Genomic DNA, 13,350 nt, shown 5'->3' on the forward strand with positions numbered 1-13,350 from the left:
AGAATCTTCACACTCAGCATCAGGAGCTAAGCTATGAGAGCTGTTGCCACCTGTAAACAGTATCTTTTTTTCCTCTCACCAGGCGTCCTCGTAGGAGTGACATCATCTTTAAATCCTATGTGGCAATCCCTGACGCACCCGTCGTGATGCCCATGGAAGATAGGGCGACCTGGAAGTCCAACTACTTCCTTAAGATCATCCAGGTTTTGGATGATTATCCGAAATGTTTCATCGTGGGAGCAGGCAATGGGGGCTCCAAGCAGATGCAGCAGATCCTCAAGTCCCTCCGAGGGAAGGCCGTGGGGCTGATGGGCAAGAAACTATGATGCACAAGGCCATCTAAGGGCACCTGGAACACAGTCCAGCTCTGGAGAAACTGTTGCTTTGTATCCAGGGGAATGTGGGCTTTGTGTTCACCAAGGACGACCTCACTGAGATCAGGGACATGCTGCTAGCCAATAAGGTGCCAGGTGCCACCTGTGCTGGTGCCATTGCCCCATGTGATGTTACTGTGCCAGCCCAGCCTGGAGAAGACCTTCTTTTTTTTTTTTTTTTTTTTTTTGAGACAGCGTTTCCCTGTTGTTACCCAGCCTGGAGTACAATGGCATGATCTGGGCTCGCAGCAACCTCTGCCTCCTGGGTTCAAGCGATTCTCCTGCCTTAGCCTCCTGAGTAGCTGGGATTACAGGCATGCACCACCACGCCCGGCTATTTTGTGTGTGTGTGTGTGTGTGTGTGTGTGTGTGTTTAGTAGAGATGGGGTTTCTCCGTGTTGGTCAGGTTGATCTTGAACTTCCGACCTCAGGTGATCCGCCCACCTTGGCCTCCCAAAGTGCTGGTTTTACAGGTATGAGCCACTGTGCCCGGCCTCATGTGTACCCAATGTTTAGCTACCACTTATAAATGAGAATATTTGGTATTTGTTTTTCTGTTTCTGTGTTAATTCAGAGGATAATGGCCTCTAGCTGCATCCATGTTGCTGCAAAGGACATGATTTCATACTTTTCATGGTTTTGTAGTATTCCTTAGTGTATATGTACCACTTTCTTTATCCCGTCCGCCATTGATTGATTCCATGTCTTTGCTACTGTGAGTAGTACTGTGATGAACATACAAGGGCAGGGGTCTTTTTGGTAGAATGATTTGTTTTCCTTTGGATATATAGCCAGTAATGGAATTACTACTGGGTTTAATGGTAGTTCTGTTTTAAGTTCTTTGAGATATCTCCAAACTGCTTTCCATAACGACTGAATTAATTTTCATTCCCACCAACTGTGTATAAGCCTCCCCTTTTCTCTGCAGCCTTGCCAACATCCGTTTTTTTTGTTTTGTTTTGTTTTGTTTCACTTTGTAACCTGTTTACGCCAAAGGTTGCTTTTTTTTTTTAAAACCAGACTTTGGGCAATGACCTTGAGCAGTAGGATATAAACAACTTCCACAAGCTTAGCGTTCCAATAACGGAACACTAGGCATAAATGGCCTGATAATAGCCATTCTGATTGGCATGAGACAGTATCTCACCGTGGTTTTGATTTGCGTTTCTCTGATTAGTGATGTTGAACATTTTTTCATGTTTGTTGGCCGCTTGTATGTCTTCTTTTGAGATGTGTCTGTAAATATTAATAGTATCTTGACAGCAAATCCAGCACTCCTCTTCATTTGAAATTGATTTTTGGATCACATCAATGGGAGCCCCCAGCTGAGGTTAAGTTCTTTATACTTATACCACCAGAATCAGTCTTCCTTCAACCAGTGGCTTGGTTTCCATACATTTCAGAACATGAGACATTCCAAAATATAATTCAAAAATAGTCTTTTCGGTCTACATGCACACACAGGTAACACTGAGGCCACTACTTGTCATTTTTTGATGACCCACCAATAGCAACAAACCACATGTACAAAGATCGATTTCTGGCAAGTAATTGCAAGTCTAGCCACACAAACCTATTGAAGATAATTATTCTGAATCTTCAGAAGCCAAAGAAACAGAAATGTCAGAGGTGTTCAAACCAGAGCAACTCCATCTTAAGTAGGGGCTGGGTAAAACAAGGCTGAGATCTACTGGGCTGCATTCCCAGGAGGTTAGGCATTGTTAGTCACAGGATGAGATAGGAGGTTGGCACAAGATACAGGTTATAAAGACCTTGCTGATACAAAAAAAAAAAGTTTGCAGTAAAGAAGTCGGCCAAGGCCAGGTGCAGTGCTTACACCTGTAATCCCAGTACTTTGGGAGGCCAATGAGGGTGCACCACGAGGTCAGGAGTTCAAGACCAGAAGGCCAATATGGTGAAACCCTGTCTCTACTAAAACTACAAAAATTAGCCAGGTGTGGTGGTGCACACCTGTAATCGCAGCTACTCAAGAGGCTGAGGAAGGAGAATCGCTTGAACCCGGGAGGCAGAGGTTGCCGTGAACTCAGATGGCACCACTGCACTTCAGCCTGGCAACAAAGCGAGACTCCATTTCAAAAAAAAAAAAAGAAGAAAAAGAAGTTGGCCAAAACCCACCAAAACCAAGATGGTGATGAAAGTGACTTCTGGTCATCCTCCCTGCTCATTATACACTAATTATAATGCATTAGATGCTAAAAGACACTCCCACCAATGCCATGCCAGTTTACAAATACCATGGCAACATCAGGAAGTTACCCTATATAGTCTGAAAGGGGAAGAACACTTAGTTCTGGGAATTGCCCACCCCTTTCCCAGAAAACTCATGAATAATCCACCCTTTGTCTAGCATATAATCAAGAAATAACTAAGTTTTCTTAGCTGAGCAGCCCACACTGCTGCTCTGCCTATGGAGTAGCCATTCTTTATTCCTTCACTTTTCTAATAAACTTGCTTTCACTTTACTCTATGGATTTGCCTCGAATTCTTTCTTGCACGAGATTCAAGAACCCTCTCTTAGGGTCTGGTTCGGGATCCCTTTAGAATAACAAAAAGACTGAAGAAAATAAAGGGGACAGCAGATAAACAGAAAAAGAAAAATAGTGTTGCAAAAAAAAAAAAAAAAGCTGCAATTTCCGTTTTTATAAAGTAAGAGGGGGAATGAATGATAGATCCTCTGAACAAAAAATAAAAAGAAATGTAAGGGGTGATGGCCAGAAGGTGACAATTAAATTTTATAGACAGTAAAATAGGCCAGGTATGGTGGCTCATGTCTATAATCCCAGCACTTTGGGAGGCCGAGACAGGAGGATTCCTTGAGCCCAGGAGTTCTAGACCAGCCTGGGCAACATGTGGAGACCTTGTCTCTACAAAAAATTAAAAAATTAGCTGGGCCTGGTGGTGTGTGCCTGCAGTCCTGGCTACTTGGGAGGCTGAGGAGAGAGGATTGCTTTAGCCCAGGAGTTCGAGGTTGCAGTGAGCTATGATCACACCACTGTACTCCATCTAGCCTGGGCAATAGAGCGAGACCCTGTCTCAAACAAAACAAAATAAAACAAAACCCAGAAAAATAAAATGAACAATAATTTGAATTACTTGGAGATCCAATATCTTGATTTTGCAAATCAACTAAACATGTTTATTAATAGATAAATGAGCATAATTTTGCTAAAAGCAGGGAACCCTCCCCAATCAACTACTTCTGACACACACACACAGACATATACTCACTCTTTGTAGAACCAGAGAGGGACTAATAATCAAATAAACTAAGTGTAAACCATCTGGGAAAAGTTATTTTTTTCTCCTGAGTTTTTCCCAGGCTGGAGTGCAGTGATGTGATCTCAGCTCACAGCAACCTCTCCCTCCTTGGTTCAATGCCTCAGCTTCCCAAGTAGCTGGGATTACAGGCATGCACCACCACCCTTGGCTAATTTTTGTATTTTTAGTAGAGATGGGGTTTTACCATGTTGACTGGGCTGGTCTTGAACTCCTGACCTCAGGTGATCCACCTGTCTCAGCCTCCCAAAGTGCTGGGATTACAGGCATGAGCCACCATGCCCAGGCTCTCCTGAGTTTTTACACTGCAGCATAAAGAGCTTTGCCTCAGAGATGAGATTATCAGCCACACTGACATAACATCTCTCATCCCATGGCCTTCATTCTAAAGGATTCTGGTTCAAACCCTGGAGCAGACAGACGCCTGTGTGACCTTGGGCAGGCTTCTTAAATCTTCCCTCTGGGTTCCCTCATCCATATAATAGGGATGTAACAATAGTACGCACCTCAAAGTGTTGTTCAAAGACTATACAATGTAGGTAGGATGCTTAGAACAGTGCCTGGCAAGTAGTGAGAATGATATAAAGTGCTGGCTTTTACTACTATTATACAAAAATCAGGGATTCTAGTTCTTCTTTTGGTGGCCAACTTCACGTTTTCTCCCACTGATGTTTAGAGTGTTTGTTCTCATGCATATGAGCAACTCCTCACTGTCTCAAGTTAAGCTTTTCATGTGACAGTCACTCCTTCCTAACTCAGCACAGGGATAAGCGATGGGGGGGTGTACTCGTTCATTTTCACACTGCTGATAAAGACATACCCGAGACTGGGCAATTTACAAAGGAAAAAGGTTTAATGGAGAACTCACAGTTCCATGTGACTGGGAAAGCCTCATAATCATGGCAGAAGGCAAAGAGGAGCAAGTCACATCTTACCTGGATGGCAGCAGGCAGAGAGCTTGTGCAGGGAAACTCCCCCTTATAAATCCATCAGATCTCATGAGACTCATTCACTATCGTAAGAACAACACAGGAAAGACCTGCCCCCGTGATTCAGTTACCTCCCACTGGGCAGTGGGAGGTGATATTTGAGTGGGACACAGTCAAACCATATCAGGGGAAAGCAGAGGTTTTCCATGACAGCCCTGCCCCTGCAGCAAACTTCTGCCTCGACATCCAGGCATTTCCATAAATCCACTGAAATCTAGGCAGAGGTTCCCAAACTCCAATTCTTGACTTTCATGCACTGGCAGTCTCAACGCTATGTGGAAGTTGCCAAGGCTTGAGGCTTGCACCCTCTGAAGCCATGGCTGGAGCCTACGTTGGCCCCTTTCAGCTACTGCTGAAGCGGCTGGGGCACAAGGCACCAAGGGCCTAGGCCGCACATTAGCACAGGGACCCTGGGCCCGGCCCACGAAACCATTTTTTCCTCATAGGTCTCCAGGCCTTTGATGGGAGGGGCTGCTGCAAATACTTCTGACATGCCCTGGAGACATTTTCCCCATTGTCTAGGGGATAAACACTTGGCTCCTTGGTACTTATGCAAATTTCTGCAGCTGGCTTGAATTTCTCCTTGGAAAGTGAGATTTTCTTTCCTATCACACTGTCAGGTTGCAAATTTTCCAAACTTTCATTTTCTTTTTCGCTTTTAAAATTGAATGCTTTTAACAGCACCCAAGTCACCTCTCGAATGCTTTGCTGCTTAGAAATTTCTTTCACCAGATACCCTAAATCATCTCTCAGAAGTTCAAAGTTCCGCAAATCTCTAGGGCAAGGGCAAAATGCCACCAGTATCTTTGCTAAAACATAGTAAGAGTCACCTTTACCCCAGTTCCCAACAAGTTCCTCATCTCCATCTGAGACCACCTCAACCTGGATTTCATTGTCCATATCGCTATAAGCATTTGGGGCAAAGCCATTCAACAAGTCTCTAAGAAGTTCCAAATTTTCCCACATTTTTGTGTCTTCTTCTGAAGTCCTCCACACTGCTCCAACCTCTGCCTATTGCCTAGTTCCAAAGTCACTTCCACATTTTCAGGTGTCTTTCCAGCAGTGCCCCACTCTACAGGTACCAATTTGCTGTATTACTTTTTCATTCTGCTGATAAAGACATAACCAAGACTGGGCAATTTACAAAGGAAAGAGGTTTAATGGAGAACTCACAGTTCCATGTGCCTGGGGAAGCCTCACAATCATGGCAGAAGGCAAGGAGGAGCAAGTCACATCTTACATGGATGGCAGCAGGCAAAGAGAGCTTGTGCAGGGAAACTTCCCCTTATAAAACTGTCAGATCTCATAAGACTTATTCACTATCATGAGAACAGCACAGGAAAGACCTGCTCCCACGATTCAGTTACCTCCCACCAGGTCCCACCAACACATGGAAATTCAAGATGATATCTGAGTGGGACACAGTCAAACCATATCGGGGGGAAGGCGAACTGGGGCTTCTGGGGGAGTCTTTCCTTGAGAGTGGGTGGCTAACATGAAACCTGAGTTTTCAGCAGGCCCCATAAATCCCAAGTGAATGGAAACCCTATATATCATGAAAAGGATAGAAATGTGGGGACCTGTTAATATTTATTATATTATATTATTACATATTATATTATATATTATATTATAATATATATTATATATTGTTACATATTATATTAGTATTACATTATATTTATATTAACATACATAATATTTTATGTTTTAATAAAAGAAAGCCATGTTTTACTGATTATCAAAAAAATCCCAGGCTTTACTGGCTGTTTTATTTATTTTTATTTTTATTTTTTTGAGACAGGGTATCATTTTGTTGCCCAGGCTGGAGGACAGTGGTTGCTCTTGGCTCACTATAACCTCCACCTTCTGGGTTCAAGCAATCCTCCACCTCAGCCACCTGAGTAGCTGGGACTATAGGCCTATACCGCCATGCTGGACTAATTTTTGTATTTTTAGTAGAGATGGGGTTTCACCATGTTGGTCAGGCTGGTCTTGAATTCCTGATCTCAGGTCATCCACCCACCTCGTTCTTCCAAAGTGTTGGGATTATAGGCATTAGCCACTGTACCCGACCTACTGGTTCTTTTAGTTATGAGTTCAGCTCAAAGCAAGTTCATGTTAGAAATCGAATGTAATCCTTCACAATCTGTGAAATTTACTTTATTATTATTATCCATTTATTTTTTCATGCAGAAACCCATGCATTCATCCATCCACCCAGCTGTTTTTTAATTCTGTTGAGTATTTATTGGAACAGAGATAAAAGACGCAAACATCAACAATGCTCAGAGAATTAAATGGAGGCCGGAGACAAGGGGATAGATCATGACGACACTGGTGATGGCAGACATGCCCTGGTGTGCCCAGAGCACTGCAAAAGGTGCATCTGAGGCTGAACATAGGGGTTAAGCATGGCCAGGAAAGGCTTTCTGGATAGGATGGTGCCCAGGCCAATCTTGCAGGAAGAAGCTATTGGCCAGAGGAAGACAGGGAGGAAGGAAAGTTCAGGCAGACAGACACTGGCCCAGGCACTTTGGTGAGGAGACCCTCCCAGTGCTGTTCACTTCTCAAAGTGGAGCACCTCTGTCCCCAGGGGTAATTTAAGGAGGAAATGTGAGACATCTTTTGAACCTGCAACTTTACTCGTTAGTGAGTAATTTCAAATAAATAATAAGTAAGGTGTCTCAGTAAGGTCAGAGCTAAGATTCATTTGTGCCTCCCACCTCTCCTCCAAAAATCTAGCTTTGTCTTTACATTCTGGGTGACACTTTCTGAATGGGGCTTGGATTTGAATGGGATCCAGGAACCCCATGGGAAAAATCTGAACCCTGTTCACAATTGGAGTTCATTAGAAACATATCTGAATGGCTGAGAGACCCAGTGACAGGCTGTGGAGGACAATGGAGCCTTAGGATTAAAAAAAAAAGAAGAGGCCAGGTGCGGTGGCTCATGCCTGTAATCCCAGCACTTTGGGAGGCTGAGGCGGGCTGTCTCTACTTAAAATACAAAAATTAGCTGCGTGTGGTGGTGTGTGCCTGTAATCCCAACTACTCAGGAGGCTGAAGCAGGAGAATCACTTGAACCCAGGGGGCAGAGGTTGCAGTGAGCTGAGAATGTGCCACAGAACTCCAACCTGGGTGACAGAGTGACACTCCATCTCAAAAAACAAAAAAGAAGAAGAAAGAGGAGGAGGAGGAGGAGGAGGAGAAGGAGGAAAGAAGAAAGAAGAAAGAAGGCGAAGAAGAAGGCGGAGAAGGAGAAGGAGGAGAAAGAGAAGGAGAAGGAGAAGAAGGAGGAGAAGAAGAAGGAGGAGGAGGAGGAGGAGAAGGAGGAGGAGGAGGAGGAGGAGGAGGAGGAGGAGGAGGAGGAAAAGGCACTAAGTGAGCAGATCTGGTGGAGAAGGTCAAACTCAGCAGGAGAACGGTTGAGTCAGGGACAGCGATTCCAGACAATGTGGGTTGTGCTTGCCCCTCCCACGGACACCCCTCCCTCCATCCCACCTGAACCCAGTAGAGCCTGTCTGCTTTAGGGTATGAAAGAGGTAACCTAGGAGCCTCCTGTATGAGGGGGCAGAAAGAGAAAAGAGAGACCTTTCCCTCAGGCCAGAGAGGATGGGTCAGCAGAGCAGAAAGGGGCCCAAGGCCACCACAGTGAGCCCGGGTGGCAGAACACAGGGCTTACTGAACTGCTGGGCACCGATACAATTTAGGGGAGTCACCCCCATTCCTTTCTGGTTCCTGAAGAAAAGCAAGAGAAAAGGATGCTGTTTGAACAGCCTTCCCTGAGAGGTTGCATATTCAGTGAACTTAGGGACAAGCTATCAAAGGGACAACCTGAAAGGATCCACAAGCTTGGAGAATGAGAATCAGGGCACACATAAGACTCCCGCAAGTTCCTAGATGAATACAGGACAATAAAGCCCTGGAAAAGAAAAAAAAAGACAGATGGGGGGAGCAGGGGTCTTGAGGTCTTGGAATTGGGTCATTTCTGCAAATACAATCACAGTTCTCAGTTCAGGTAACACCTAGGTCCAACCAGTCAATTATATCCAACAGTGTGTGACTGAGCTATATGTTGCAGTACAAATGCAAAATTGCAGTCATTTTTGAAATCAAACACAAGTTTTTGAAAAATTTTAAAGATAACTTTGCATGGCTTTTCCAAACTTTTGAGTGTGATTTCAGCCCGCTCTGGATAAGGGGATGTCAGTGGAATAATTTGAGCAACTTGGCATACAGAGAACCAAGTATCCTGTGGTAGAGTTCAATATACAGGCGGGGTGGGGAAGGTAGGAGGAGAAGAAAGAGATGGCTGGAGAAGTAGGCAGGTCAGCTAGGGCCTTTGGGCCCCACCCTTCTCAGGGTTGCCCATGCATAGGGTCTCTCCCCGATCCCATCCCAGTCTCTGGGTGTCCCCTGCTCTCTCTCTCTACCCCATCAGAGTCACTGCTCCCAATACCAAGTTTACCTCAAATTTCTTCTGCCTTCACTTGTCAAGTGAACCTGTCCTGTGCTCTCCACCAAAATAACAGATACATACTGAATCCCAGTTAAGAAGTTAGAGCATGCAAATAAATACATATGTTAAGATGTCAGAGTATGCAAATAATACATATTTGTAATCTTTTTCCTTTTTCTTTTTCTTAATTTTACATCTCTCGCATATTTCTATTTTTTATAGTGGTATCTCAGAGACAATTCCTCAACTCAAAGACTGATTATTGGCAGAGCATTCTAAGCATCTGCAGGCAGGAAGGATACCTGTTCATTCTCACATTGGGTGTAGGCCTATTACAATGTTAGTGTATCGTATTGTCTTTTACTTTATTTTGGAAACCAGGACTTTAGTGTATTGAACAAGATCCTGAAACTTACAACCAGATGGATCCAAGTTTAATTCTTAACTCTAACACTGTCTGGAGCACGTCACTGGAATCCTGGGAGCTCCTGTTTCCAAACTTGCAGAGGGCAATCGTAGCTCCTCACTGGGCTCTGGTGGAAATGTCAGTGAAATCTCTGGCGTAAAGTCTTGTGTCTCTTCCTGGCAGCCATTCCCTTCCTTCTTATAATAGAGCCACTTCTCATACACATGCTGAAGTTGGAAAAGTTTCTTTTCTATCACAGAAAATAGAATCTGGGGTGGGGGCAAGAATACTGCTTTTCTGCCCTGGCTTGTTGGGTGTGTGAAATTGTGACTAACACCTTGAAATTATGAGGGATTCCCCTTCTACCCAGAGAGGCAGAGTGAAAAGATGCCAGAGCCTCGGCTGCTGAATTAACCAAGCCAGGACTCGACTACCCATGGAGTCTCTATCCTGAGATGATAAACTCCTCTTGCCTAGCACATTTTCAGCTGGGTATTCTGATATTTGCTATCAAATCACTCTGATGGTTTTGTTTTTTGTCTGTTTGTTTACATTTTGATGTTTTGCATTTTAGAAAAGTCCATAAAAGGACTCAGGTAATATTAACTATCTTGATTTTCACTGATTACTCAGGATGAACCATTTCTAGGTGGCCTGTTAATTTAAATAAAAGATGCAGGTGGTCTAGATAAGCACCCCCCCCCCCAATCTGTGCTCACTAGCCACCAGACACAACAGAATCAGAACAGGGACAGACTGTTTTGACTAGTTACCACAAAGCATCTCAAACTTCATACATCCTCAAATGAAAGATCAAATTAGTCTTTTCATAAAAGTGAAAGAGAACAGTATTTAGTGTTACAAAAAGCCCTGGCAACTAATGACAGCATTCTAAAATGAACAATCGTTAAAGAAATGACAATTTCAGAAAAATTTGTGTCTTCACCCATGTGACTGCAGTGGAAATGTTACACTGGGTGATGGTATTTGTTAAAATACGTTTGTGTCCTCCTGTATTCAGTTTGATTCAATATGATATTTTCTTGGAGTTTCTGGGGGAGCCACTGGTACCTAGAGTTCTTGGAAAGGCAGTGGGTATCTGGCTGGCACTGCCTGTCACTCCCCTCCGCAGCCCGGCACTAGTCTCCCTGCCTGTCTTTTCACATCAAGAATTAAGCAAATTCTAGCAGCCTGATGCAATTTAGGAACAAGCTGAGGTTTTTTCTCCCTTAGTCAATAATGTTGTATTGTTTTAGAATTGGAATATCTTTTACAATCTCATTGTAACTCAATCTAATTTTCATTTAAATTAAAAGTAAATTTGCAAAGCAAAAGGAACAATGGTAACCTGCTCAAATCATTTAGACCAATGAGACACTTGAGAAGATCAACAGGAATTTGGGTGGGGGATAGAGGAGGCAAAAACAAGCCGGTTGGCTTGTTCTCATTTGTTTTGGCATATGGCATTTTCCCAGATGCAAAGCTGGGTTTACCAGGTGGGATGGTTCAACTGGAATTTCAGTTCACCTCCAAAATGTTTTATCCTGGCACTGTAAGGGGGCATGAGGAAACTTTTTTGGAGTGGTGGGAATATTGAATATTTCCATATCTGATACCTTGATTCTGGTGACACGTATATGACTGTTTGTCAAAATTCATGGAGCTGTACACATTAAAAAGTGAACTTTATTAAATATGTTATTGAATGTAAATGTTAAACCTGATTTAAAATAAAATAAAATTTTATTAAAACAAAAAAGAAGATATCGTGTTAGTAATTTCATAGGCCAAATGCGGCCAATTTGAGTAAAATCATTTTGCCCTCTTTTGAAAAGGCATTGAGGTTTTTGTTTATTTGTTTGTTTGAATACTTTACCTCTGTTCTATTTTGTTATCAAGTCTCTTCCAGGGAATATCATTTCAGATGCTGCAAACTTGAGTTTACTATAGAATCCTTGTGAAATGAACTCATTCTTTATTTTAAAAAATTGTATCTTGGAGGTTGGGCACGGTGGCTCACGCCTGTAATCCCAGCAATTTGGGAGGCTGAGGCGGGAGGATCACAAGGTTAGGAGATTGAGACCATCCTGGCTAACATGGTGAAACCCCGTCTCTACTAAAAATACAAAAAATTAGCTGGGCGTGGTGGCAGGCGCCTGTAGTCCCAGCTACTCAGGAGGCTGAGGCGGGAGAATGGCATGAACTGGGGAAGTGGAGCTTGCAGTGAGCCGAGATTGCACCACTGCACTCCAGCCTGGGCGACAGAGCCAGACTCTGTCTCAAAAAAAAAAGTATCTTGGGTCCAAAACCACAGGCAAGAGGGATCTTGAAAATAACCCACAGTTGGCCGGGCGCGGTGGCTCACGCCTGTAATCCCAGCACTTTGGGAGGCCGAGGCGGGCGGATCACAAGGTCAGGAGATCGAGACCACGGTGAAACCCCGTCTCTACTAAAAATACAAAAAAAAATTAGCCGGGCGCTAGTGGGCGCCTGTAGTCCCAGCTACTCAGGAGGCTGAGGCAGGAGAATGGCGTGAACCCGGGAGGCGGAGCTTGCAGTGAGCCGAGGTCGCGCCACTGCACTCCAGCCTGGGGGACACAGCGAGACTCCGTTCCAAAAAAAAAGAAAAAGAAAATAACCCACAGTTACACAGAGAACTGTCTGAAAACATAGCCTGATCCTAGAATATTTTATCTAGTTCACCTCTTAACACATTCCTTAGAGCAGTAATTGCTTATATTTTTGCTTTCAATTTCTTCAGCTGTAAAATGTACGGTGGATTGGATTAGCCTTACTTATGCCACTCAGATTGCTGGTAGTAGCTGCTTGGAAGTACCGTGCAGAGAGATGCACAGTGATCTGCCTCCCATGGGCATGGGCTTCAGGGAGCAGAATGCGAGGAAGGGGTGACACCTGACACCTATTTGCTATCTGAACTCTCCTGCAGGCCATCAGCTCCACAGGGATTGGGTCCTGCTGGTTTTGTTTCCTTCTGAATCCTCCGTTCTTAGCACAAGGGAATTCCAAGGGTGTTCAGTAACTCGTATTACAAATGAATGATGATTTGTAAGGTGCTTTTTGGCTCCAAGCATCTAAAGGTTGAAACTGTGACAGGCAGTGGGCCTCAAATCAGGGCACGGCTTGTCACTAAATACTGAGTTATTTCTGAAGTGTCCCTAGAGGCCTTTGACACACAGACCCTTCTCACTATCTCTTTGGGTTCTTTTTCACTAGCCACAGATTTAGATTGTAAATAAAATACAGCTGGGGACCAGACACGGTGGCTCACGCCTGTAATCTCAGCACTCTGGGAGGCCGAGGCGGGCAGATCACTAGAGGTCAGGAGTTCGAGACCAGCTTGTTCAACATGGTGAAACCCCATCTCTACCAAAAATACAAAATTAGCCAGGTATGGTGGCATGCCCCTGTAATCTCAGCTACTCAGGAGGCTGAGGCTGGAGAATCACTTGAACCCGGGAGGCAGAGCTTGCAATGAGCCGAGATCGCACCACTGCACTCCAACCTGGATGACAGAGGGAGACTGTGTCTCACAACAACAACAACAACAAATAGAGCTGGGAGTGCTGGCTCACAGCTGTAATCCCAGCACTTTGGGAGGCTGAGGTGGGAGACCAGCCTGGGCAACATGGTGAAAGCCTCTCTCTACAAAAAAAAATTTAAAAACTAGCCGGGTGCAGTGATGTGCACCTGTGGTCCCAGCTATATGGAAGACTGAGGGAGGAGGATCTTTTGAGTCCAGGAAGTCAAGCCTACAGTGAACCCTGTTCACACCACTGCACTCCAGCATGACCGTAACCCTGTC

At 44.3% G+C, this 13,350-nt stretch overlaps 1 pseudogene; it reads left to right on the forward strand.

Annotated features, from left to right (window-relative positions):
• Positions 1-146: 146 nt before the first annotated feature.
• LOC112611329 lies at positions 147-9,687 on the forward strand (annotated as a pseudogene).
• Positions 9,688-13,350: the final 3,663 nt, after the last annotated feature.

Source organism: Theropithecus gelada, chromosome 18, assembly GCF_003255815.1.
Source record: "Theropithecus gelada isolate Dixy chromosome 18, Tgel_1.0, whole genome shotgun sequence".
Taxonomy (NCBI): domain Eukaryota; kingdom Metazoa; phylum Chordata; class Mammalia; order Primates; family Cercopithecidae; genus Theropithecus; species Theropithecus gelada.